This window comes from Atractosteus spatula (assembly GCF_055471065.1).
Source record: "Atractosteus spatula isolate fAtrSpa1 chromosome 26 unlocalized genomic scaffold, fAtrSpa1.hap1 SUPER_26_unloc_1, whole genome shotgun sequence".
NCBI classification, from domain to species: Eukaryota; Metazoa; Chordata; class Actinopteri; order Semionotiformes; family Lepisosteidae; genus Atractosteus; species Atractosteus spatula.
Genome location: NW_028296644.1, coordinates 1,907,501 through 1,933,455, shown reverse-complemented (window position 1 = coordinate 1,933,455; position 25,955 = coordinate 1,907,501). Strand labels below are relative to the sequence as shown.

Here is a 25,955-nt window from a genome sequence, read left to right as displayed (position 1 = left end):
TTTATCATTTAAAAAAAAACAACAAAGCAAACATCTGAAAATCTGAAGACCAACTATAAGACACAGCTACACCTGAAGATAAAGGACCTGAGGAAAAACTTCAAAGAGAAAAATCTTCAAGAAATGAAGAGGAACAAACAGAAAAAAAGGAACAATTAAAACAAGGAAATAGAATAAGAAGACAAGAAAGAAATAAAAAGTACACCAAAGGAAACAAGAAGGAAAGGGAAAATACAAGCAGCATCAAGAGAAGCCAAGAACTCAGCCATAAGCACGAAAAACAACTGGTAAGCCCTGATCTTTCTTCTCCTTATTTGAAGAGGCCTCTAAAATTGAACTGATTTACTAAATAAAAGTAAAAAAAAAGTCTTTAGAAAAAGTTACCTTAAAGTTTAAACTAAACCAAATACCACTTGGGCCCATTAAACTCAAAAGGCCAAAGTTGAAGAACCTGTTCCCAAGCAACAGTGGGGCTGATTGTATTCAAAACGCCCTAGCCAGGCTGTCTTTTTGCTCTTCTCACCTGAGCCGATTGTATTTAAAAGAAGCAAGATGAGTACAGAGCAGAAGACAGCCCCACTGGACCAGCCCTGCCCTCTCAGCACAGTACTCCAATACCCTGAGGACGTGAAAACCGTTAAGACCAGGAAACAGTACAAAGACACATGGATGAAGGAAAATCCAGAGACCCTTATCGCTGACTACTGCCAGGCAGGAGAAAAACACATTAAAACGTGCTCTTCTTTACTGAGCACCCAAATGCCTGGCACACAGCTGTGTGCAAGACATATACAAACACCACGAGAAGGGGCATCAGCAAAGGCAGGCAAATCTCCATAGGGGGTGACAGCGAGCTAGAAGACACTGTCCTGACCGTCAACACTTACCACAATGGTACAGTGATGATAAAGGGCAGTGAGGCTGCTCTGGAGCTATTTGAGGAAAAGTTCACCCACCTGAAATCACAGGCTGACCTGGAGAAACCTCCCCCAGAAACAGGAGAGAGACCCAGTAGCCTGATGCCTACCACACCGGAGAGTTCAGCTCCACCTGACTCTGAGCCCATGAACACAGCCACAGCTACAGAACAGATCAGCGAGAGTGTAGCCCTAGGCAACACTGAATCACACCACCCAGACACACACGGCCCACACCAACCCCCCTATGACCACAGCACAGCGCGCCTCCTGAGAGAGAAACTCTCTGCTCTGGAGCTGGACTTCACTGAGTCCAAGGAACTGATGCTGGGGAGACTCACAGAGGGGCAGACAGCACAACAGCTAAGAGACGAGGTTAACAAACACAGGAACGAATGCAAAACCTCCAACAAACAGCTCAGGGCACAGATGGAAGAGTTGCTTCAGGACAACAGTAAGCTGCAGTCGGAAGTAGCAGAGCTGAGAGAGGAGGTGCAGCTCGCGGAGAGGACAAGCAAGACCCTCAAAGAACAGCTGAGGAAACTCACTACTTCCCACTGCAGCCCCGACTGCAACAGAACAGCCCTGAGGCCCAGAACACACAACACACAACACCCACCCCCAACCCGCAAAGACACACCGACCCCCACACAACCTGACATCCCTACAACCCCCACCACCAACTCCCACTTACCCAGTACCCCCACCGTAGCAAACACCATACCCACTGCACCCCCCGGCATCCCAGATCCACTCACAACATCACTGCCCAAAAGCACATCCACCTTGCCAAACACTCAGGGTGACCCACACACACACCCAGCCCCAGAGACGGCCCCACCCAACACCTCCACCTCACACACTGCACCCCCCATGTAGCCCCCCGCCTGGCAGCTCACCAGACACCAGAGGCAGATGCACGGAAGTAGCCCTTCTCATTGACTCCAACGGGAAGTACATCGATGAGCACAGGCTCTTCCCAGGACTACAAACAGCAAAGCTCTGGTGTCCGACGACGGAGAAGGCCCTGCAGCTGCTGTCCAGGTCTGTCCTGGGAGCCCCACGGCACATCATCATCCACACCGGCACCAACGATCTGAGGACCTGGAGGGAGCAGGTGGCCCAGTCCATTAGGAGAGTGGCAGAGAGGGCCATACAGGAGTTCCCTCGCGCCCAATTGTCATCTCCACCCTGCTGTCAAGACAGGACGAGCAGCACCACACCATCCAGAGAATCAAAGCTGAGATCTCACAGTGCTGTGCCCTGCTCCCAAACGTCTACCTGGCCCATCACCCCACCCTTGGATCACAGCATCTACATGACCATAAACACCTCAAAAAACAGACCATCGGACTCTTCACAAAAACTCTGAAAGACACTACACTGGGCAGACACCCAAACAACACCCCAGAGAGAAACAGCAGGACTACCAGAGGAACACCCCAAAACCCACACCCCCACCCCAGACCAGCTCAACCCACAAAGAACAGAACCAGCCCCATCCTACAGCCTTCCAACCCAGACCAACGACCGAACGGGACCAGAACCAGCGCCTCACCCCACGCCCCTCAGCCAGACCAGCAGCTGAACCAGGCCAATCCACAAACCCCCACCCAGCACAACAGCAGAGCTGGACCGAGCCCCTCCTGCACAGCTACGCCGCAGCCCTGGCCAGACCAGCAGTCCCGAGCGGTTTGGAGCTGGGAGAAATCTGGCAGCTCCTGAACCTCATCTGCACCCGGCTTATGAGCTAAACTACCACCACCCACAGCGACAAACAATACTGTTTTTGTTGATGATGTAAATGTCCGACACAAATTTGTTACAGTTCCAGAAAGCAAAAACAAACTGCAAAGATAATTCAAACGATAACAATGAGATCTCTAACGATAAGTATATGGAACATTTAGGGTCTGGGCTCGTCAGCATTTGGGCTGAAGAACACTGATCCTGACTTTATCAAGAATGTAAAGGAGACAGACATCATGATCCTACAGGAGACATGGTGTCGGGGAGACTTGGCTACCCACTGTCCCCCCGGCTACAAGGAGATCATGGTGCCCTTTGTCAAAAAAAATCACCTGGGGCAGAGACTCTGGGGGGATCATTGTGTGGTACAGAGTGGAGCTCAGTCACTCCATACAATTAGTTAAGAGAGAAGAGTCACAAGTTTGGCTTAAAATCAAAAGAAATACCATATGTACAGAAAATGAGGTTTTTCTGTGTGCTGTCTACATCCCACCCTCAGAATCCCCTTACTACAGTGAGGGAATTCTCCCCAGTCTCCACGCGGAGATCGGTCATTTCCAGGGCCAGGGAAACGTGCTGCTCTGTGGTGACCTCAATGCACGAACAGGCACACTGGCAGACTTTACTAACACACAGGGAAACACTCATGTATTCGGACAATCCCCTCTGTACCACACACCAGTCACCTCACACAGGTGCAGCCATGACTCCACGGTCAACAGCACCGGGCGCGAGCTGCTCCAGCTGTCAAGGGCTGTGCCTGTACATCGTCAAAGGCAGCACTAGAGGGGACTCTCTAGGCAGGTTCACCTTCAGCTCAGCTCTGGGCAGCAGTGTGGTGGACTACGCCATCACCGACCTGGACCCCTCCTGTATCAGTGCCTTCACTATCAGGCCACAAACTCCTCTCTCCGACCATAGCCAGATCACACTCTACATGAAGAGAGCACACCAGCACAGAGACACACTGACACAGCCCAGCCAGCTGTACGACCTCAACCAGGCGTACAGATGGGACACAAACAGCCTAGACAGATACCAAACTGTACTGGGCGATGAAGAAATTCACATCCTAAACACTCCGTATCAAACCAACAAATTAGGCATAAACTTGGCCACACAAAAACTAAATCACCTATTTCACAAACTGGCATCAAAATCTAAACTAAAAACAACTAAATCAAAAAACTACCAAAAAACAAAAGCAAAAGAAAAGTGGTTTGATAGGGAGTGCAAAAACATCAGAAATGCACTACGAAAACTCTCAAATCAAAAACACAGACAACCACACAACACAAAACTACACCTCAGCTACTGTGATACGGTAAAACTTTACAAACACATGCTGAAAAAGAAAAGAAACACATACATAAACAAACAACTTGCAGAAATTGAGAAGTCACTAAATCAGAACTGTTTCTGGGAGAAGTGGAACAATTTAAACAAATCAAAACCAGAAGAATTGGCCATCCAAAATGGAACAATCTGGCAAACATACTTTGAAAATCACTATCAAAGGCTCCCAAATACAAATCAATCAGACCAAAACACCATTTATGAAAAACTCGAAATTTTTGAATTGGCTATCAAAGACAACCAAAACCCCTTAGACTCCCCTATCACTGAGCAGGAGCTACTGGACAAACTCCAGGCCCTCAGACCACGCAAAGCCTGGGGCCAAGATGGAGTCATAAATGAGATGCTGAGACACAGCAGCCCAAAGTTGCAACAAGCCCTGCTCAAACTCCTCAATCTTATCATGACAGCCGGATGTTTCCCCGAGGCCTGGAACCAAGGACTGGTCACGCCCATCTATAAGAGTGGAGATACTCTATCCCAACAACTATCGGGGCATCAGTGTGAACAGTAACCTGGGGAAGGTATTCTGCAGTATCCTAAATACACGAATAGTGGCCTTCCTTACCGAACACAATGTCCTGAGCAAGACTCAGATTGGCTTCTTACCAGATCACCGCACATCTGATCACATTTACACCCTACACACACTGATAGACAAACACGTCCACCAAAAACACAAAGGAAAATTTTTTGCCTGCTTTGTCGATTTCAAAAAAGCATTTGACTCGATTTGGCATAAAAGATTGTTTTATAAACTACTCCAAAGTGGCATAGGAGGCAATGTGTACGACATAATTAAATCAATGTATTCAGAGAGCAAATGTGCAGTGAAAATTGGAAACAAAAGGACCAAATTCTTCACCCAATGCCGTGGGGTGAGACAGGGCTGCAGCCTGAGCCCAACACTGTTCAATATCTATATCAATGAATTAGCAGGAATGTTGGAAAAGTCTGCAGTTCCTGGTCTCACACTACACGACACAGAAACCATGTTCCTGCTCTATGCAGATGACCTGGTCCTGCTGTCGCCCACAGAACAGGGGCTGCAGCAGAACCAGGCACTGCTAGAGCAGTACTGTCAGACCTGGGCACTGACAGTCAATCTGGACAAGACCAGAGTTATGGTTTTCCAGAAGAAAGCCAGACCTCAGGGAAACAGGTACAAATTCACATTTAACAGCAACACATTGGAGCATACATCCAGCTACACATATCTCGGTCTCACCATCAGCTCATCTGGGAGTTTTGACCTGGCAGTGAAGGCACTGAGGGAGAAGGCTCGAACCCGGGACTTCCGCGTCGCTCTGCAGTGACCTAGCCCCGTGAGCTAAAGAGAGATCTCTCCACAGCCCAGTAGCTGTGGTCCTGCTATCACAGGGAAGGGCGGTGACGTCACCTGCTCTGGTACGCCGGCTCTTACACAGTACCTGTCGGCCGTAAGCGTTACAATATTTTATGACATGTCTCTGTTGTAAATGTCTGTTATATGTCTGTAGATTTTATTTTATGTTTTGTTCTATGTTAATTTTATTATTTTATTTGCTTTGGCAACACTGATTGTACCCATCGGTCATGCTAATAAAGCACCTTGAATTGAATTGAATTGAACAGTATTTACGTGCCACTGCTCCCAAGTGGCTCTGGGTTAAGACCGCTCTTTCACTTACTTGCAACGCAAACGGAGAAAGCAATTTTTGACAGTCTCTCGAGAGACTGCGCTAGGTGTTTAGAGATAGACTTTGTCAGTTCCCCCTGGAATGATGGCCTCTCAAATAGTTTGTGATTCCTCTAGACGTTATACAGTACAATCAAAAGCGCAACAAAAGTGTTTTCTGTGGAGCAGGTTTCAGACCCGTAGACCAGTTTTATTTGTACAGCAGGACGCATTCCCAAATGCGAATCTCCTGTTTTAGAAATGCTTTGGGCGGCGTGAAATGAAAATAAGAAATCAATTCCAGATGCACATGGAAGCAATCAAGTGTTTCATCCGAACTGTTTCAAAGACTGCTCAAGAGCTTTCCTTTCATAAACGCGCAACGATTAATGATGGGGGTGCACCCTTCAATGCGCCTTACATCTCTAGGTAGTGATTGAGACGATTCGTAGCGTGTGCTCATTTCCATATATGCCCCGTGTTGCAGTGGTAGGATGACATAAAATACTGCTTCGACACGTAACGGCATTATATTCAACTGCAGGAGCTGAGGTCTTTCGTAAGCACGTAAATCAAAGGCAATTCCCGCGTCTAACACTAATGTAAATGCTTTTCAAAGTGCAGTGTGGTGCAGCTTGTAAAATCCTTGTCCACATTTATCATTTGTTGATGTTTTTTCTGTCTGCCAAAGTTGCATTTTGACATCCGGACGGGGAGACTTGATCATTCGAACGTGAAGCTGCCCTTAAACCCTCTGAGGCGTATCTGTCTGCCGGCATGTATTTTGTCAAAGATTTTTTTTTGAACGGAGAGCGACTTTGAAAAGGTTTCCGCAGCCACCTCGCACTCCATGTTAGATTGTAGGAGGAATGCAGCGGCAGCAGAGCTTGCTGTAGTCGTAGCCAAGTGGCTAAGGCGATAGACTAAAAATCTGTTGGGGACTCCCCGCGCAGTTTTGAATCCTGCCGACTACGGCGTCTGCAAAGTGCCGCTTCCCCTTTTTCTGGTACTATAAAAACGCTAAATCGCTTGGACCCTCTGCCATGGAAATCAATTCTTCAGATAACACGTTTTGTGTTCGCATGACCGGTGTTCTACTTATGCCTTTGAAAAACCTAATAAAGCTGAAACAACCGAAACGATAGGTTCTTGTAAAGCACGCCTGTAAAGAACTGTTAACATCAAAGGGTTTCAGTGTATTAACTGAGGAGAAGGCCTGATCGCTACTTGTTGACTTTTTATTTGGTGTGAGAAACACTCTCACTGCGCATGAAGTGCAACAAATGTAGCCGCAGAAATTGCATAACGCTTTCATTTATGCTATTGCAGACACCAACGTTGCCTAGATAGAAAACCGAAATAGCCATGGGTTTGCTTGCTGGTCTGAAGGATCTCTCTTCGAATCTCTATCATTTGTCAATGGAAGTAAAAGGCGCTGCAATCCGATACATGTTCAGATTCAAACCCGCAGCTGTTCTTCGAGTTTATTTTTTGACTAATTACAACTGACTGTCGCATGAGCAGTTACATAAACTTATCTGGCATATTTTAACACAAATGCCGTTCTTAAATTAAAACTAACAGTACATTGGCAGGGACATTCAGTTACATACAAACAAGAGACAGACAAGAGAATATTTCTACCTTTCATGTGGACTACAGATGCAGCCATTCAAAGTGCGCGGCACTGACACGTACCGGAGGTAATTGGCTACGGCCTCGTGGATCGTGACGCGCGATGACGCAATATACCGCGGTACGTGATTGGTTGACCGACAGGGGCACCTGTGGTGCGTTGGTCGGTCGTAGAAAGATTTAAATGTCTTTACTGTGCCCGTTTTAGTATTGAATATTTATATGGAATTTTACCACTGAAGGGAAATCTTAGTAGCTGAGCATAAAAAGAATAGGAGCATACTGTAACGCGTGTGAAGGCCATGAACGATATTAATTTTGGAACATAAACATACAGTATATGGCTGGTCTCGGTACTTTAAAGAAAAAATACACACCAGTATTCCATTTCTCCCTAAACATTTTAAGCATCGAAGACTTTAACTAACGTGATACCGGAGGCAACAAACATACTTTTAGAATTTAATTAAAAGGGAATATACAGATGCAGCCATTCAAAACAAGTGGGGTATGCTGCGGTATAACACGGTGGGCGTGTCACAGTAAACCGCATCATACCGTATGCAAATTAGATTATGTTAATAGTATCCGGAATCACCTTGTAAAACCGCCAGGTGGAGCTAATAAAGGTTAACCTCTCCTGTACAGCATTTGAGCTGTCACCAGAAAACGTCAGTTTCGAATCACTGCTGAGGGACAATCTTTATTCAATTAAGAATTTAAGTTGTATACTCTTTAGATTTTTAAATTTAAACAGTGTATTACAGCATGTTAATCATAAACATTAAAAAGGTGGTATATTTTATAAAAGCAAGATTGTTCTTTAGGACAAAAGTACACAACCTACCACCTTTATCGTAAATATTTTAATTATGCAGGAATATTTTATGCATCAAAGTCTTTACCGAAGATATTACTAATAGTATTAATAATGAATGACCTTGGACAAGCTGTAAGCTCAAAATATTACCCTGGTCCACATTCTTTGTAACCATCTTTGTAAACGAAAAGAGTTTATTTTTTCATTGACAAAAAGTAACACCACAGCATTTAGTTGATCCGATCACGCATTCGTTTCCAATCATACAAAGTAATCCTTGAGAATCTCCGATTCACCATGCCTTTCACATGCTCATAAACGATATTAATTTAGGAACATAAACATATTACTGTATGTAAACTGCACTGTATATTGCTGGTCTTGGTAGTTTAAAGAAAAAATACACACCAGTATTCCATTTCTCCCTAAACATTTTAAGCATCAAAGTCTTACATGTTGTTATTTGGGAAACGTTTTTACATGCTCCTTCTGACCATATTAGGATTATATACTTTGTGAAAAGTGATAGTCTTTTAACCTTTTCTGTGAATTCGCTTGTTATCTAACAAATGCATACTTTTAGAATTTGATTAACAGGGAATATAATATGGAATTGCGTATCTAAACAAATTAATAATGATATAATTATATTCATGTACTGTCTGGCGGAATAAACTGAAGAGGTTAGTTAATGCGACACGGAATTATTAAGAATTATCACCTCTTTTTACACTTGAGAACAAATGAGAACATTCCACTCAGTGGGCGGTGCATTGTTATCTCAATCACCTGCTAATTCGTTTTACACCACTGGACTACAGGAGAATGTGACTGTACTGTATCTGTACAGAATGTGTGTTTCAATCAATACAGTAATTGATTACAATCGCAATCACTAGTTTAATTAAATGCCTTTTTTGATTCACAATCTGAAAATGAAAACCGCGGTAAAGTCACCTTGAATTTAAAAAAACGATTTTGGCACGCCTGTAGCATTTTCACGAAACCTCCAAGAGTTGTGAGAACACTTGCTTTCTGTATAAAGTACATTGTGAATGTTTTCACAGCCTTCACTTTGTCGTTTTTATGCCATTTTTTTGACCACGCACGAATATTCCTATGTCCGTATCTTCGCAAGGGAATCAGTGCGAATTTTAATACTAATTAAATGACCGCGGGCACTTTCCACCCCCTCTACATTCTCAGAGTAGAACAGACTAACCTTCTAATGAAAGACGGTCCACCCCCCCCACGGACAGGAAAAGTGCCCACAGGCACTTAAACTTAATATGGTCAGTAACAGTAAACAGTAACATGGTCAGAAGGAGCACGTACAAACGTTTCCGAAATAACCACATGTAAGACTCTGATGCTTAAAATGTTTAGGGAGAAAGTGGAATACTGGTGTGTATTTTTTCTTTAAACTACCAATACCAGCCAAATACAGTCTGTAACGTAGGGATTTCTATATGTCGTTATTTAGTGGTTACATTAGTGACAAAGGCTAAACTTTTAGCTTCAGTAACGCGTACGCCGTATGGCATACATGTTTGTTTTGGGTTTTGCTTGTTCACATATCTTCCCTTTTTATAAAAAGACATGGTTGAAAACTGTTCCAGAGCCACTGTTTATTCATCAGTGAAAAGTACATCATGAAATGCCTCTCCCTGTTCAATCCACTGGAAAAAAGAAAAGGAGCATAAAGCGTCTGATGGTTATAAACGATATTCATTTAGGAACAGCATCAGAGATATGTTTTTAACTGCACTGCATCGGAGAGAATACCACAGTGTGTTTTTTTTTTACTCCCTGGCGGAAACTGGCTTCCATAAGAAATTAAATAAAACTTCACTCGCACCAAACAAATGTATATTTCTAAATATCACAACATGATCGAATTTAAGTCATTTTAATAACAATGAATAGTCACCTATGCGTTACAATATAAACATTTATATTGATTTAAATTGCGTTTAAATCGCCTTTATTTAAAACCCATAAATAAAGCTGATACTGTTTAGACTTTTAATTATTTAAAACTGTATTACAGCAGCACAATGCACAATGCAACGTAAATCGCTATCTTTGTCTTCTGTGTAATAATGTTCACCTCTCTGTCCAGCAAATTAACAATAGTAATAATAATGAACTTTATTGTATATGGCGCCTTTAAAGGTGGCTCCTCAAAGCGCTTTACAGGTTAAAAACAATAACAACAATACTGTTAGGCTGGGCAAACGATTTTTTTTAAGAAATACAAAATGAGATATAATGATGTGTTCCGGCTTAGACATTAACGAAGAGCATAACACGTGGGCGGCGTAGCGGTCGGCTCTGGCTTTCCCATCTACTGTATACCGATACACTGCAAGTACAACCCCCCTCTCTGCGGGAGTGCTGGCTGTGACGAATTAAACCGGTTTCACAGGTATTTTCAAAGTAGAAGGGGGCGAGATTTCCAACGAAAGACACCTCCCCCCCTCAAAAACCCAGTAAGTACAGTACTTACTAGTTAAGAAAGCTAGGCTCCTCAATGAAATCGCTTTAACATGCTAATACGTTGGTGTAACAGTCCGGGCATGGCAAGCTTCTAATGTCTCCCAACTACGGCGAAAGGAACATTTCTTTCATTGAAAGACAATGAACATATTCTAGCCCTAAATGAATTAATAGCAAACATGGTTTACATAAAAGACATTTTTCCAAGAAAGTTTAGCCTTTGTCACTAATGAAACCACTAAATAAAGACATAAATATAGAAATCTTAAGATTTTTAAAATACATGACTTTGCTAAAATTTATTTAAAAATAAAAACGATTACAAACGCCAGCGGAGAGAGAGAACAGGGGAGGGATATTGGTTTTGCATAAGGGGCGGGGAAATGAGGTCTATTTGGGAATGTGGAGTTACATGTTCTGGCTGTTTGTGAATTATCGTTGTTGAGTATGGAGTGTTGAGGTATTGATTTTGTGTAATGCTTTATGTTGAAAATTAAGGTGGATTTTGTTTATGATAAAGAGGATAAACTGGGATGGGAGGAGGGTTTGGTTTTGCATAAGGGGCGGGGTTATGATAATTGGAGGAATTTGAGAGAGTTTAATGGTTTGATATATTTGATTTTGTATTGTGGTTGTTATCTATGTTTTTGGTTGGTATTATGTTTATATGGTTGTTTTTGTTGGTTGGTCATTATTATCGTTATTAATAATACGATCTATAGTTGAAATCTGAGCCTAAATAAAAAGAAAAGGCATTTTCAGAGAGCAATTACGCTGTGTTTATGTAGAATAAGTGATTAGGTTTATGAGCGATCTAAATACTTATTCGTTTAAAACGCTATATAAAATAAAGTTTATTATTAATTTGCTGGACAGAGTGGTGAACATAATTATGCATAAGACAAAGATAACGATTTACGTTAAAAGACATTTAATTAAACACGGGTTTGTGATTTAAATGGGAATGGGGGTGACGGGAACTCTTAATCTAAATAAAATTAAAATAAATAAAACAGGTTTCGATAGTTAATAACCACTTTTTATGGATGAAACACGGGTGATTTTTCTTCCTCCTGATCAGTTTAGAAATCTGTGTACGCTGTAAGGTTTTTACTTCTTAATTAAACTTTTAAAATACACGATTCGAATAGAAAGAAATCCTCTTCCTGGTACAGTATGTATAGCAAACCAGCACGTCTTTTTTCTCCAATCAGAGGGGTGTCAGATGGTGTCAGCCAATCACCATTCTGAAGCCCTACCATAATCTCTGGTATAGGGAGAACCCAGAATTCTGTCCCAAAGTTTAAGTAGATAGATGATAGATAATTTTATTGATCCGGTGAGGGAAATAAAGTAAATCATTTTCATTTTAGGAAATTATTAAACGCTCGGTTAAAAGCAAAGGAGATTGTCTGTTATAGTGGACATAAAAACAAGAGTTTGCTGCGGCGTTATTGGAAACCCAAATTTAACAAAAAATCATTGGCATTATATCCTAGAAGACACAGACCGGCACCAGACCGGGAGAATGCCCGCAGCGTAAAAGAAAATGCCTGATGAACTAGGGATTGGACAGTTTTCAAGTGCTTGTACAATCGATGGAAATGTTCAAATAAAAGTGCAAAAGAAATAAACAAAATAATCATTTATTTCTTTATCATATTGGCTAGCTAATGTCCTCTCTTTGCTAGTTAGTGGTTGTGTTTCTGCGTTGATTAGCAACGGGTGACTGTTCTCAGGTGGAAGATGTAAACAGCTTAATTTTCGTGTTAAATAATTTTTAAATAATTTTAAATTAAAATTCATTCTATACATCAATAGCATATTTGGGTACCATTTCATAACACTTTCATGCTTAAAATGTTTATGGAGAAATGGAAGACTGGTGTGTATTTTTTCTTTAAACTACCAAGACCAGCCATACACAGTACAGTTTACGTACATATAGTAATGTTTATGTTCCTAAATTAATATCGTTTATGACCTTCAGATGCGTTATGCTCCTCTTCTTTTTATGCTCAGCTACTAAAATTTCCCTTTAGTGGTAAAATTCCATATCAATATTCAATACTAAGCGGATTACAATGTGCACAGTAAAGAGATTAAATTATTAAATCTTTTCACTACCAACCAAATGCACCACGAGGGCCCCTGTCAGTCATTTTGGCCAGCCAATCACTTACCGCGGTGCCCTGCGGTGGCTTGTGGGTAGTTTACTGTACCGCGGGTTTGTACCGTGCATTTTGAATGGCTGCATCTGTAATATGGAATCACGTATCTAAAGAAATTAATAACGATATAATTATATTCATGTACCACAACACAAGAATAGTACACGCTGTACAATGTCTGTTGATACTGTTTCTGTAGGGCTTTTTCAAAACTCCTCACGCGACCTTGCCAGTGGCGCTGTGGGTTAGGTTCCTGACTTCATCGCACGTTGTGTGCTCAAATCCAGCCGCAGCCATGACTTTTTTTTTTAACAAACATTTCTTTGAAAAAATAAAACTTTTCCCTAGGTCAGAGATTAAATAAAACTTCACTCGCACCAAACAAATTACTACACACTGAACACTGAACATGTTAACCCAAATATGTCTCACAATACTTTTATGGTACATTACTTTGCTAAAATGTATTTAAAAATAAAAACTATTACAAACGCCAGCAGAGAGAGAGACACACACACACACAGTTCTTCATTGTCAAAAAGTAATTGTTTTTTACTTTGTCAGCACCCAGACAAACGCAAACGCAAACGCGTTATTAATGAAATGCTTTTATTCATTCTTAATCTAACTCACAAGTTGTCATCTGTTGTTGAAGCTCTGTGAGACTAGACTCACACATGGCTAGACTTGACTATTTAACCATGAGATTATGTTTATGTTTTGTGGCGTCTCCGGGGGAATAGATAAATGTAATAAGTACGAAAGTACTCACACCACAAACTCTTCTTTTATTTTCACGAGGTTTCTTCCTTTTCTTTCGTTCGTCTGTCTTCCAGACCAGTCCGCAATCCGTTTTCTCTGTCCTTGTTCAGTCCGTGTTCCAAAAGTTCGTAAAATCCAACAAATCCGCGTCGAGTCCAAATCACAAGCCGTATACCGTTATCCTTTATTTATTCCGAAATCCATTGTCCTTAAATCTTTATTCACTCCAACCAAACTCCCCTATCTTCTCCAACACGCATTCACCTACTGGCTTCCGCGCCGGTTCACTGTTTCCGGGGCATATATATTTTGTTTCCTGATGAGACCCACCTGCGTCTCGTTGTCTTTCAGCCTGAGCCCTTTCCATCTGCGGGTCAGCTGGTTTCTCTTAGCGGCCATCTTGGTCAGCTCTAAGTCAAGTACAGTGAGCAGATCGTTCCTAAAATACCTGTCCTGGATGACCCTCCCTCTGGTCCTCTTACATACCCTCCCCCTGAGATCAGCCCCGTCCTCGGGCTGTCTGGAAAAGAAACAATGCATTCGGGAGAGGGCATCGACATTACCTTGTTTTCTTCCTGGTCTATAAACCGTTTGGAACTGAAACCTCTGGAGACTAAGGCCCCATCGCGTAATCCGATCATTTTTGTCCATGTTCCTTAACAACCAGGTTAGTGGCGCATGTTCAGTATACAAGATGAATCGTCTTCCCAATAAATAATATTTTGAATAATCCAGGGCCCATTTGATCGCAAGACACTCCTTTTCGATTGTGGAATAATGTTTCTCCGCAGGGCTTAATTTACGGCTAATATACAAAATGGGGTCCTCTGATCCTTCAATTTCCTGCGACAGTATGGCTCCAATCCCAGTGTCCGATGCATCAGTTTGTACCATGAATGTTTTGTTAAAATTAGGTACCTGTAAGACCGGCTGCGATGACAAAGTCTTTTTTAGTTCTTGAAAGGCCCTCTCTTCCCTTTCTGTCCATTTTATTTTTTTCAGGGCAACTCGTCTTTGTTAAGTCGTGCAATGGGGCGGCAATGGCGGCAAATCCTGAAATGAATCGACGATAGTAGCTTGCTAATCCCAAAAATGTTCTTATTTGCTTTTTTGTAGAAGGTCTAGGCCAGTTTCTAATTAACTGTACCTTCTGTTCTTGTGGCATGATCATTCCCCTCCCAATCGTATAACCGAGATAATTGGCTTCCTGGGTCCCTAGACAACATTTTTTTGGATTAGCAGTTAATCCTGCTTTCCGCAAAGCTCCGGTTACTGCTCCCAAGTGTAGTAGGTGTTGTTCCCAAGTCGTGCTATGAATTACGACGTCATCTAGGTAGGCAGCCGCAAAATCTCGATGAGGTCTGAGTATGCGGTCCATTAATCGTTGAAACGTAGCAGGAGCGCCGTTTAAACCAAACGGAAGGACCCGATACTGGTATAGCCCCTCCGGGGTGGCAAACGCGGTTTTGGCTTTAGCTTCTTCGGCTAGGGGTACTTGCCAATATCCCTTCGTAAGGTCTAGCGTACTGATATATCGGGCGTTACCTAATCGCTCGATTAGCTCATCTATACGAGGCATAGGGTATGCGTCCAACAACGAAATCTCATTTAATCTTTTGAAGTTATTACAGAACCTAATAGTTCCGTCTGGCTTGGGTATCAGTACTATGGGACTAGCCCACTCGCTATGGGATTCTTCTATTATCCCCATTCTTAACATTTTTTCTACTTCTTCCTTAAATAGTTTCCTTTTTGCTTCAGGTACTCGATAGGGGGCCAACCTTACCCTTTTTCCTGGTTCCGTGATAATCTTATGTTGAATGAGGTGGGTTCAGCCAGGACTTTGGGAAAAAACATCCCAACTCAGGAACTCTTGTAATTCTTGCTTCTGCACCGGAGCCAGGTCCCCCACGGCGACGGCACCCGTTTCTTCTTCCAAAGGATCAGGGGAGAAGTGGGTGAGCAAAACTTCTGCACCATGCCATCTCTTTAGTAAATTCACATGGTAGATTTGATGCTGTCGTCGTTTTTCAGGTTGCTTAACTTTATAAGTGACTGGACCCATTTTTTCCACCACCTCATAAGACCCCTGCCAGGAGGCCAGGAATTTACATTCCGGGGTCGGGACCAATAGCAATACTTTGTCCCCTGGCTGAAATTCTCGCACTATAGCTCCCCTATCATAAATTTGCTGTTGCTGCGCCTGGGCCTTCTCCAGATTTTCCCTCACAATGGGAACAACAATGTTTATTCTTTCCCTCATTTGTTCCACATGTTCAATGACAGTCTGTAATGGTGAAGGCTGATGCTCCCAGGACTCTTTGACCAGGTCTAATAATCCCCGTGGTCTCCGAGCGTATAATAACTCAAAAGGAGAGAACCCAGTCGAGGCTTGCGGTACTTCTCGGATAGCAAACATTAGATAAGGGAGCAATTGATCCCAATTTTTGCCATCCTTTTGCATGGCCTTCCTCAGCATGCTCTTCAGGGTTTTATTGAAGCGCTCCACTTGTCCGTCTGTTTGTGGGTGATAAACAGAGGTTCTGATTTGATGAATACCCAAAAGCTTACTTAGGTCTTGCATGACCTTTGACATAAAAGGAGTCCCTTGATCTGTTAAGATCTTCTTAAGGATTCCCACTCTAGAGAAAACGTGCACTAGCTCTCTAGCTATGTTTTTGGCCGTAGCTGCCCTCAGAGGAATGGCTTCGGGGTATCACCAGTATATACTGATGTCCCTTTGTAGTTTTAATCAGGGGTCCCACTAAGTCCATACCAATCCGCTCAAAAGGAGTATCTATTATTGGGAGGGGAATCAGAGGGTTTTTATAATAAGGTTGTGGGGCAGTTTTCTGACAGGTTGGGCATTCCCGACAATATCTTTCGATGGCCTTGTATATTCCGGGCCAGAAAAATCGAGAAAGTAGCCTTTCAGCCATTTTCTTCACGCCCAGGTGTCCTCCCAGGAGGTGGCTATGGGCCAAGCTGAGGAGTTTCGACTGGTAGGCTCGGGGAATGAGAAGTTGCTCCACTTCTTCTTGTCCTCTCTTCTGGACCTGATAGAGGAGATTGTTTTTTACCATAAAGTAGGGGTAATTCAGGGGACTATTATTATTACATAACTCCCCCTCAATTTTTCTCACATGTCCCCATGCATGTCTTAAATTCCCATCTTCCAGCTGGGCCGTTCCGAACCTACCTCGATGTTCGGGTGGCTCCCAGTCTGGTAAATCCATATTTAAGAACTCATCTCCAAGTTCCGAGCCTTCTCCTGGCTGGTTCGCCTCTCCAGGGGAATCTGTGTTATCATCTGAATCTCCTGGACAGGGGAGTGGTTCATGCCTAGCCAACTGGACAGTATTCAAAATTTGAAGAAAGTGGGGACAGTCACGACCCAACACCACAGGGTAAGGCAATTGTTCAACCACCCCTACAGCCGAACTATACATTCCCATTTCTGTAGTAATGGAACTTTCACAGATGGATACATCTTAGTTTCCCCATGAATGCACGTAATATGTATCCCCACCACTTGCCTGACCTTGGTTCCTTCAGGTAGGGCTGAAGAGGTCACCAGGGTCACCATACTTCCAGAGTCTAACAGGGCATCGACAGGCTTTTCCCCTATCTTAATTTTAGCGATGTGGGGCGCCTCACAGGACGGAACGCTCGCTGTGAGGTAGTTGCATTTGGCTTCCTCTCTGGTGTCCACTTGCATAGGTTCACCCCAGTTGGGACACTTACTGGCCAAATGTCCCTCTTTATGGCACTTAAAACACCTACGGGACTCTTTCCATGGTCGGGGCCTTTGAACCGATCTTTCCTGAAAAGATGTTGTAAATTGAGGAGGATCTCGATGGTCCCGGTACTTCAGTGACCTCGTTCCATTCCCTGAACTCTCAGGTTTCCTCCTCTCCTCTTCCTTAATCAAGGCTTCTGTGGCATGCTGTTGCTCCACTAAATCAACAGCCTGGTCTAAGGTCTGGGAATCCCCATCACTCACTTTTCTTTTCAAGTGAACAGGCAGACTCCTCACAAAGTGGTCCAATACTACTCTTTCTACCACTTGCCCCGAGTTTAGTTTTTCTGGCTGAAGCCATTTCTTCGCCAGATGAACCAGGTCAAACATCTGAGATCTGGCGGGCTTGTCCATTTGATACTTTCAGTTATGGAACCGGACTGCTCTTATCGCCATGGTTACCCCTAATCTCGCCAAAATCTCCTTTTTTAGAGTTTCATAGTTCTCCGCATCCTCTTCTTTTAAATTGTAATAAGCCTTCTGGACTTCTCCAATTAAATAAGGCGCTACTCTCCCTGCCCATTGCTCTCTGGGCCATGCATTCCTGGCAGCTGTTCTCTCAAAGGTGGTTAAATATGCTTCTACATCATCGAGCTCCGACATCTTTTGAAGCCCAATTTCTTTCATCTTACGGGGTTCTCCCCCTGTTACCGAGGACCGTCTAATTTCTTCTCCTAATCTTTGCAATTCCTCTCTCACCAAATTCTGCTCTTCTATAATTCGTTGATTCGTCTCCGTTTGAATCTTATTAGCCTCCTGCTGTACCTGTATGGCTTCTTGTTGTGTCTTTAAAGCGTGGAACTGAGTTAGGGTGGCTTGGGACAATTGTTGTATTAATTGTTCCATTGTTCTTAGAGAGAGTCCACAAGTCTTAGTCACGATCAGCGGTTGCCCGCATCCTCCACCAATTGTGGCGTCTCCGGGGGAATAGATAAATGTAATAAGTACGAAAGTACTCACACCACAAACTCTTCTTTTATTTTCGTGAGGTTTCTTCCTTTTCTTTCGTTCGTCCGTCTTCCAAACCAGTCCGCAATCCGTTTTCTCTGTCCTTGTTCAGTCCGTCTTCCAAAAGTTCGTAAAATCCAACAAATCCGCGTCAAGTCCAAATCACAAGCCGTATACCGTTATCCTTTATTTATTCCGAAAATCCCTTGTCCTTAAATCTTTATTCACTCCAACCAAACTCCCCTATCTTCTCCAACACGCATTCACCTACTGGCTTCCGTGCCGGTTCACTGTTTCCGGGGCATATATATTTTGTTTCCTGATGAGACCCACCTGCGTCTCGTTGTCTTTCAGCCTGAGCCCTTTCCATCTGCGGGTCAGCTGGTTTCTCTTAGCGGCCATCTTAGTCAGGTCTTAGTCAAGTACAGTGAGCAGATCGTTCCTAAAATACCTGTCCTGGATGACCCTCCCTCTGGTCCTCTTACAGTTTATTAATCTTCCTTGTTATGCATAGAATGATAAGCACCCCAAACACGAGGGCAACGTAGCGGTTGGCTCTGACTTTCCCATCTATACCGATTCACTGCAAGTACAACCCCCCCTCCTTCTCTTGAGTGATGGGCAACAGTTGGATATCTGGGAGAATTGTTTGTTCCACTGGCGTCTGTGAATTCCGCAGATTTTTATCGTCATTAATTTTGTTACATTATACATTTTAGAAACGTTTCATCTATACAAACACCACAAAACTATTTTCGATTGTATTTCTGAATGTTATGTTACACTTACAGTAGTTCACTGTTTTAAATACATCTAATTAAGAAAGTTAGGTGTTAGCATAAACTATTAGTAATCAATAATATTGAATTTAGCACTGTAATAAGTTGTTGCACTTTCCCCCGCATCTTGTAAAAATATATTTTCATTGTTCAAATATACATTAAATCTGACTATCATATAATAAGTTAAATACAAAACCAAAGAAAAAACAGGGTAAAATATAATTCAAAATATTTTGCTAACAATGTTAACTGTTTATACATAATCAATTGTATTAACTAAGGAGTAGGATGGCACAGTTATTAGTATACTTTTTGTTTTGTTTCTTTTTCATAAATACAACAGCAGTACCTGATGTCTCAGTGGCTTTCAAAATTAAATTTTGCATGCAAACCTGTGAACTGGCCTGTGATACTGGCCATGTAATATCCTGCATTGTGGAATAATAGTTTATTTTAAAGGATAGAGAAAGCACAGAAAACAGGCAGTTAGATTGATCAGATTAGTATGAAAAGCCATTTAGCAAAGAGGGAATGAGAAGAGTGACAAACTAGTATACTTTAGATCTTTTTTTTCTGAACCAGGGAAAATCTGGTCGTGTTTCTCTATAACAATAATAAAAAAAACTTTATTTTACATATCACCTTTAAAAGTGGGATCTCAAAGCAATACAGTAGATGTAAAAACAGTTAAAAGAACCACAGATTACAAAGTAAATACCCAACACTGATTGTACCCATCTGCCATGCTAATAAAGCACCTTGAATTGAATTGAATTGAGAGAGAGAGGGGAGGGCGAGCGAGAGAGCACAGCCAGGACAGGCAAATAAGATACACTCCACAGACATTCACAACAGCGACATATCATTAAACTTTTGCACATATTGTTAAATTATTACTTGTTTTTCAGGAAGTTAAAAAAATACTTGAATTACTTATCCAGGTTCTCGAAATAAAATTATTTTTCAAGCAATGCAACTAACGTCGGGCAACGTGTTTTCTTTAACCCAACATTGACAGCCACATCTTAAATCTTTTCAGTCAGCTCTTTTTTCTCTATTTGAATTGTGGCGATTCAAACAACTTGGGATAACAAGTGGTCTCAAAGTCACCGAGCTCACAGAGCTTCAACAACAGATGACAATTTCCTTAGTCCTTCCTTAGTCTTCCTGAAATTGTCAGATTATGAGTGAATAAAAGCATTTTATTAAAAACACGTTTGCGTTTGTTTGGGAGCTATATTATGTATTTTTCATATGTTAGATATAATGATGTGTTCCTGCTTACACATTGCACGACTTTAAAAGCTAGAAAAACAGGTTTTGATTTACATTATCTCGCCCACCCCCTCTCTCTCTCTCTCTCTCTCTCTCGCTTGCCCTAAACAGACAATACACAGGGGGGAGGGCAAGCGAGAGAGAGAGTGAGTTTTTTGCCCTCTGTCAAAAAGTAACTGTACTTACTGGGCTTTGGAGGGGGGGGACATGTCTTTCGCTGTGAATACCTGTGAAACCGGTTTAATTCGTCACAGCCAGCACTCCCGCAGAGAGGGGGGTTGTACTTGCAGTGCATCGGTATAGAAAGCCAGAGCCGACCGCTACGCCGCTCTCGTGTTTGGGGTGCTTATCATTCTCAGTGCATAACAAGGAAGATTAATAAACATAAATAATCTCATGGTTAAATAGTCAAGTCTAGCCATGTGTGAGTCTAGTCTCACAGAGCTTCAACAGCAGATGGCAACTTGTGAGTTCGATTAAGAATGAATAAAAGCATTTAATTAATAACGCATTTGTGTTTGTCTGGGTGCTGACAAAGTAAAAAACAATTACTTTTTGACAATGAAGAACTGTGTGTGTGTCTCTCTCTATGCTGGCGTTTGTAATCGTTTTTATTTTTAAATACATTTTAGCAAAGTAATGTACCATAAAAGTATTGTGAGACATATTTGGGTTAACATGTTCAGTGTTCAGTGTGTGGTAATTTGTTTGGTACGAGTGAAGTTTTATTTAATCTCTGACCCAGGGAAAAGTGTGGTGTGGACGGCTGAGGTGAGAATGTAGGCTCGCGCTGTTTCCGTTATTCTTTTTGTCTTCTTCTGGCTTGGTCGGATAGTTTTTGTTTTTGTTTTATCAATAAAGTTTGATAATCGGCCAGTGAAAGCTCTGTTGTCCTTCACATGAATGCCTGAAACGTTGTGCCGAACCCAAGATTTTACAGTATTTTTTCTTTAAAATACCAATAACAGCAACATACAGTTTACATAATATGTTGATGTTCCAAAATTAATATCGTTTATGACCTTTATGACCTTCGTTATGCTCTTCGTTAATGTCTAAGCCGGAACACATCATTATATCTCATTTTGTATTTCTTTTTAAAAAAAAATAAAAATCGTTTGCCCAGCCTAACAGTATTGTTGTTATTGTTTTTATCCTGTAAAGCGCTTTGAGGAGCCGCCTTAAAGGCGCCATATACAATAAAGTTCATTATTATTACTATTGTTAATTTGCTGGACAGAGAGGTGAACATTATTACGCAGAAGACAAAGATAGCGATTTACGTTGCATTGTGCATTGTGCTGCTGTAATACAGTTTTAAATAATTAAAAGTCTAAACGGTATCAGCTTTATTTATGGGTTGTAATTTAAAAAAAGTCAAAAACCGCACTCAAAATGCAATTTAGAGCTTTCTGGCAAGAGGAAACACCCAAATTAATAATGTAACATGCCACTGTTTGTTCATGAATAAGGTTATACTGCTATTTCCTTAGATATGCGATTCCATGGGTTTTTTTTTTAATCCCCGGCGGAACCGGGCATCCATAAGAATCAAGTAATAGGTTTAATAGGTTGTCCAAGGTCATTCATTATTAATACTATTAGTAATATCTTCGTTAAAGACTTTAATGGCGACAGCTCAAACATGAGAGGTTGAGCTTTATTATCTCCACCTTGCGGAAATTCCTGATACTATTATTTTACTTGCGGTACCACATGGTATTATGAGGTACTATACGAGATTTTACGGTAACTCGCGGTAGACTGCGTCAAGAGCACCACAAAATAATGCGGTATTGCCTGCTTGTTTTGAATGGCTGCATCTGTACTTGTTGATTTACTGATCGGAATAATTGAAAAGTTCGGGTTCATAGCTGATGCAGTGCGTGCTAATTAGAACGACAGCAACGCTGAGCTCTCAGCACCGTACTGAGCTCAGGTGTTTTTCTAAAGCTGTCAGGTGCAGTTTATTTACATGAAGGAAATCTCTTACTGGATACGATTACAATACAGTAAGTAGAACAGGCTACGTAGTGTGTAGCCTGATGCGTTTAAAAGCAACAGGAGCCAGGCAGGAGTCAAACCTATAACCTCCTAATCCATAGTCAAACACATTAACCATTGCGCCACTGGCTCTGGTGTTACACTGCTGGACTGTAACACAGTGAGCTCAGCACTGCTACTAGCACAATATTACCCCCGGTCCATTTTTTTCCAAAAGTGAGAAACACCTGTTTTCTACATTTTGTCTGTTTTAAAACCATATATCTTTAAACCAAACCAAGACTTTGTCCTTTGCACTGATATTCTGATTCATTTTGATTTCAAAGAAAAAAAAATTACCACCCTTTCAGTTAAGAACCCGATGTGCGGACCGATTAAGCTGCATGGACTCAATCGTTTAACTCTTCTCCATTTGCAAGGTTAAGATTAATGAAAAAACATTGCTGACTTTGTTTGCCAGCCACGAGTGCTGATTAGCAAGATTTGTATTTCATCTTTTGCAAGTTGCATCCATTTTAAGAAAAACAAGTCGCTTAAGACAGGAAATGAATACTTGCATTTAATTAAGGCTAGCCGTAGGCGATTGTCCATAATGACCAGTTCTGCTCGAGAAGACAGAAAAAAACAGCCACTGGTGGGATTTGGACCCAGGAGCTCCTATTTACTAAACAGGCATTTTAACCAACTAAGCCACACTACCCCCTGTGCTTCCCCTTTTTATAGCCACTGCCTTGGGAGATCCTTGTTGTGAAAGGCACTATATAGAAATACATTGAATTGAATTGAATTGACAGTGTAAAATGTCGTGTGTGTTGTTTGTTAAATAAGACTGTCTTTATTGATTATTATGCCTCAGATGAAGATCAGATCACATTTTAGGAGCCATTCATGTAGAAATCCAGATCATTCCAAAGGGTTCACAAACGTTTTCTCGCAAGTGTGCAACATTCACTCCACAAAGAAAACGGGTCATGAAAGCCGACAGATTTTTCAAAGATTTCAGTACTGATGTCACTCCATGTAACTTTAATAACGTGCAATGATCGAGGAACAGAGTGGGATCGCGGTGGTTTATCAGACCGGTTGGGGCTAGTGGCACACGTCAGGATGGCTGAGTGGTCCAAGGTGCTGTGTTTAGGTAGCAGTCTCCCCTGCAGATGTGGGTTCAAATCCCACTCCTGATAATGAGCTAGTTGGTCTTCCTTTTTCTGAGCTTTTTTGAAACAAATCAACACTAATCAAACACACAGGAATGTTTTCGAAAAGCATTGAGGAGTGGACAGGATGCCCCTTTGGAATAGGGCTCAGAAAATGACGAAGAAGGGAAATTACGTAAGATCCCACACTTTGGAATCTGATTGGACAAAAGGTACGTCGTCTCCCGCGTGAAAGGCGGGGATACTCACCACTATACTATTTTTAATGGAGAATGACTTTGAAAAAGGTTTCCGCCGGCGCCTCACGATCCATGTGAGATTGTAGCAAGAACGCAGCAACAGCAGCGCTTGCTGTAGTCGTGGCCGAGTGGTTAAGGCAATGGACTTGAAATCCATTGGGGTTTCCCCGCGCAGGTTCGAATCCTGTTGACTACGGTGTCCTCCTCACGTTGTGGTGTGCTGGCGCAAGCAAGGAAAAGTGCCTTTCTGCTTTTCCTGGTGGTTTTAAAACGCGAGATCGCTTGTACCCGCTGCCTTGGAAAGAAATGCTTCAGCGTCCGCAAACGGCATTTTGCAGCTGGAAGCAGATGGCGACTCTTTTTGCGGTCGCGTGTCTTGTGCCCCATTTCCGGCCTTTAACATTGAATCAATAAAGCTGTTAGAACCGACACCATAGGTGCTTTTCTTACAACTTTTGATCTGACTCAGTTTCGGAATGCAACTCCTGAACACTGCGAAAGACAACCTAGGCTGCCAAAAGTCTCCGAAACCAAATTTTGATAGCAGAAAATTCTCACTCGTCCAGAAGTTCCCTTGGGACCCAACATCCAGCACAGAGTGGTAAAAAAGCGTCTTTTTTGGAAGCCTTTGCAGCGTGCATTGGTGGTTCAGTGGTAGAATTCTCGCCTGCCATGCGGGAGGCCCGGGTTCGATTCCTGGCCAATGCAGTGGCTTTTGCAGCGAGCGGCTCCATCACTTGCATCCCCTTTCAACTCGCAACTGAAAACCCACTGAAGCTTAGAAGCTGTGAGCCAGGTCAGTACCTGGATGAGGGTGACCTACAGGGAAAAGCAAAGCTTACAGCTGTAAATGGTGTTAATGGAGCCAGCGGTGGGGTGCTCCCCCTGAGGTCTGTGCGGGTCCCAATGCCCCAGTATAGTGACGGAGACGCTGTGTGGTAAAAAGGCGCCGTCTTTTGGATGAGATGTAAAACCGAGTCATAGCTCTCTGTGGTCATTAAAAGTGACCACCAAAACCTTTGACAAAAGCTCTTGGTAATTGATGGTCTTCAATAATGCTTCTCCTTTAGGTACATTTGAAATCAGCTGAAAAATGCTGTGAAATGGGGGGGCACTTCAGGCCAGTGTAGGATTTGGGTTACAAGAACCATTAAACAGCACGAGAAAGCCCGTACACTGAATCGCAGGGCTTTCTATTCAAAGAAGGACAAAAGAAACTTCCCTGAATTCCATTTTTTGCAGCACAGAGAGGACAGTGGGCACGAGGCCTGTTAGCTCAGTTAGTTAGAGCGTGGTGCTAATAATGCCAAGGTCGCGGGATCGCTCCCCGTTGGGGCCAGGTAGTCTCCTCCTCTCTTGCCAAAACCCGTCGCTTTCTTGCTGTGGTGAGATTGGTGGTAATGCAAAGACGCCACATACTGCCGACAGACGAGAGTGTTGCGGGAGAAGAGAGAAGTGATGGAAGATTGAAGAGTGTCCTAGGTGGAGCCAAGATGAAGTGTCACAATTGCATAGGGGAGGATTTCAAATGTTTAAGATGGTAAAAATAACCGGAAGTGATCCCCCAGTCCGGCGCAGTCTGACGTACTTCTGTCATATAAAGTGAAACCAGATGTCGAACTGGAGCCTCACCATTTGCATAAGTGAGGCTCCAGTTATACATCTAGTTTCACTTTAAATGACAAAACTGAAGAGACTTAAAAGAGCTGGAGAGGATTTCTTACAACTTTTGAGCCGGCACAGTTTTCGAAAACGTTTTCTTCACGCTGCACTATACAACACAGACAGCCAAGAGTCTCCAAAACAAAACGAATTGACAGATAGGAGAAAAGTCCCACTCGTTCTAAAGTTCCCAAAATCCAGCACTGAGCGTAAACAAAGTGTTCAAGTAGCGTGGGAATGCTACCCCTAATCCTAGCTGGAGTTTGAGCGTCTGGTTCAGAGTTTGCTCAAGAGTTTACCTTTCACAGATGCGCAAAGATGAATGTTGAGGGTGCACGCTTCAAGGCGCCTTACAGTGCAGGGAGTGATTAGAGACGATTCGTGACTTGTGCTCGTTCCCATATACCGTACGCCCCGGGTTGCAGTGCTAGGATGACGTCCAATACCGCTTCGGCACGTAACAGCATTATATTCAAGTGCAGGACGTGAGGGTTTTATTTTGTTCGTTTTGTTCTGCTCTGCT

The 25,955-nt window shown here is 42.5% G+C and overlaps 2 non-coding genes across 2 annotated transcripts; both read left to right on the top strand.

The window, feature by feature from the left end:
* The first annotated feature begins 6,571 nt into the window (after positions 1–6,571).
* Positions 6,572–6,653, top strand: trnaf-aaa (transfer RNA phenylalanine (anticodon AAA)). Its single transcript has one exon. It is a non-coding gene; the product is annotated as a tRNA-Phe (tRNA).
* A 17,231-nt stretch (positions 6,654–23,884) lies between these two features.
* On the top strand, positions 23,885–23,966 carry trnas-uga (transfer RNA serine (anticodon UGA)). The gene has a single exon. It is a non-coding gene; the product is annotated as a tRNA-Ser (tRNA).
* The last annotated feature ends 1,989 nt before the right edge of the window (positions 23,967–25,955 follow it).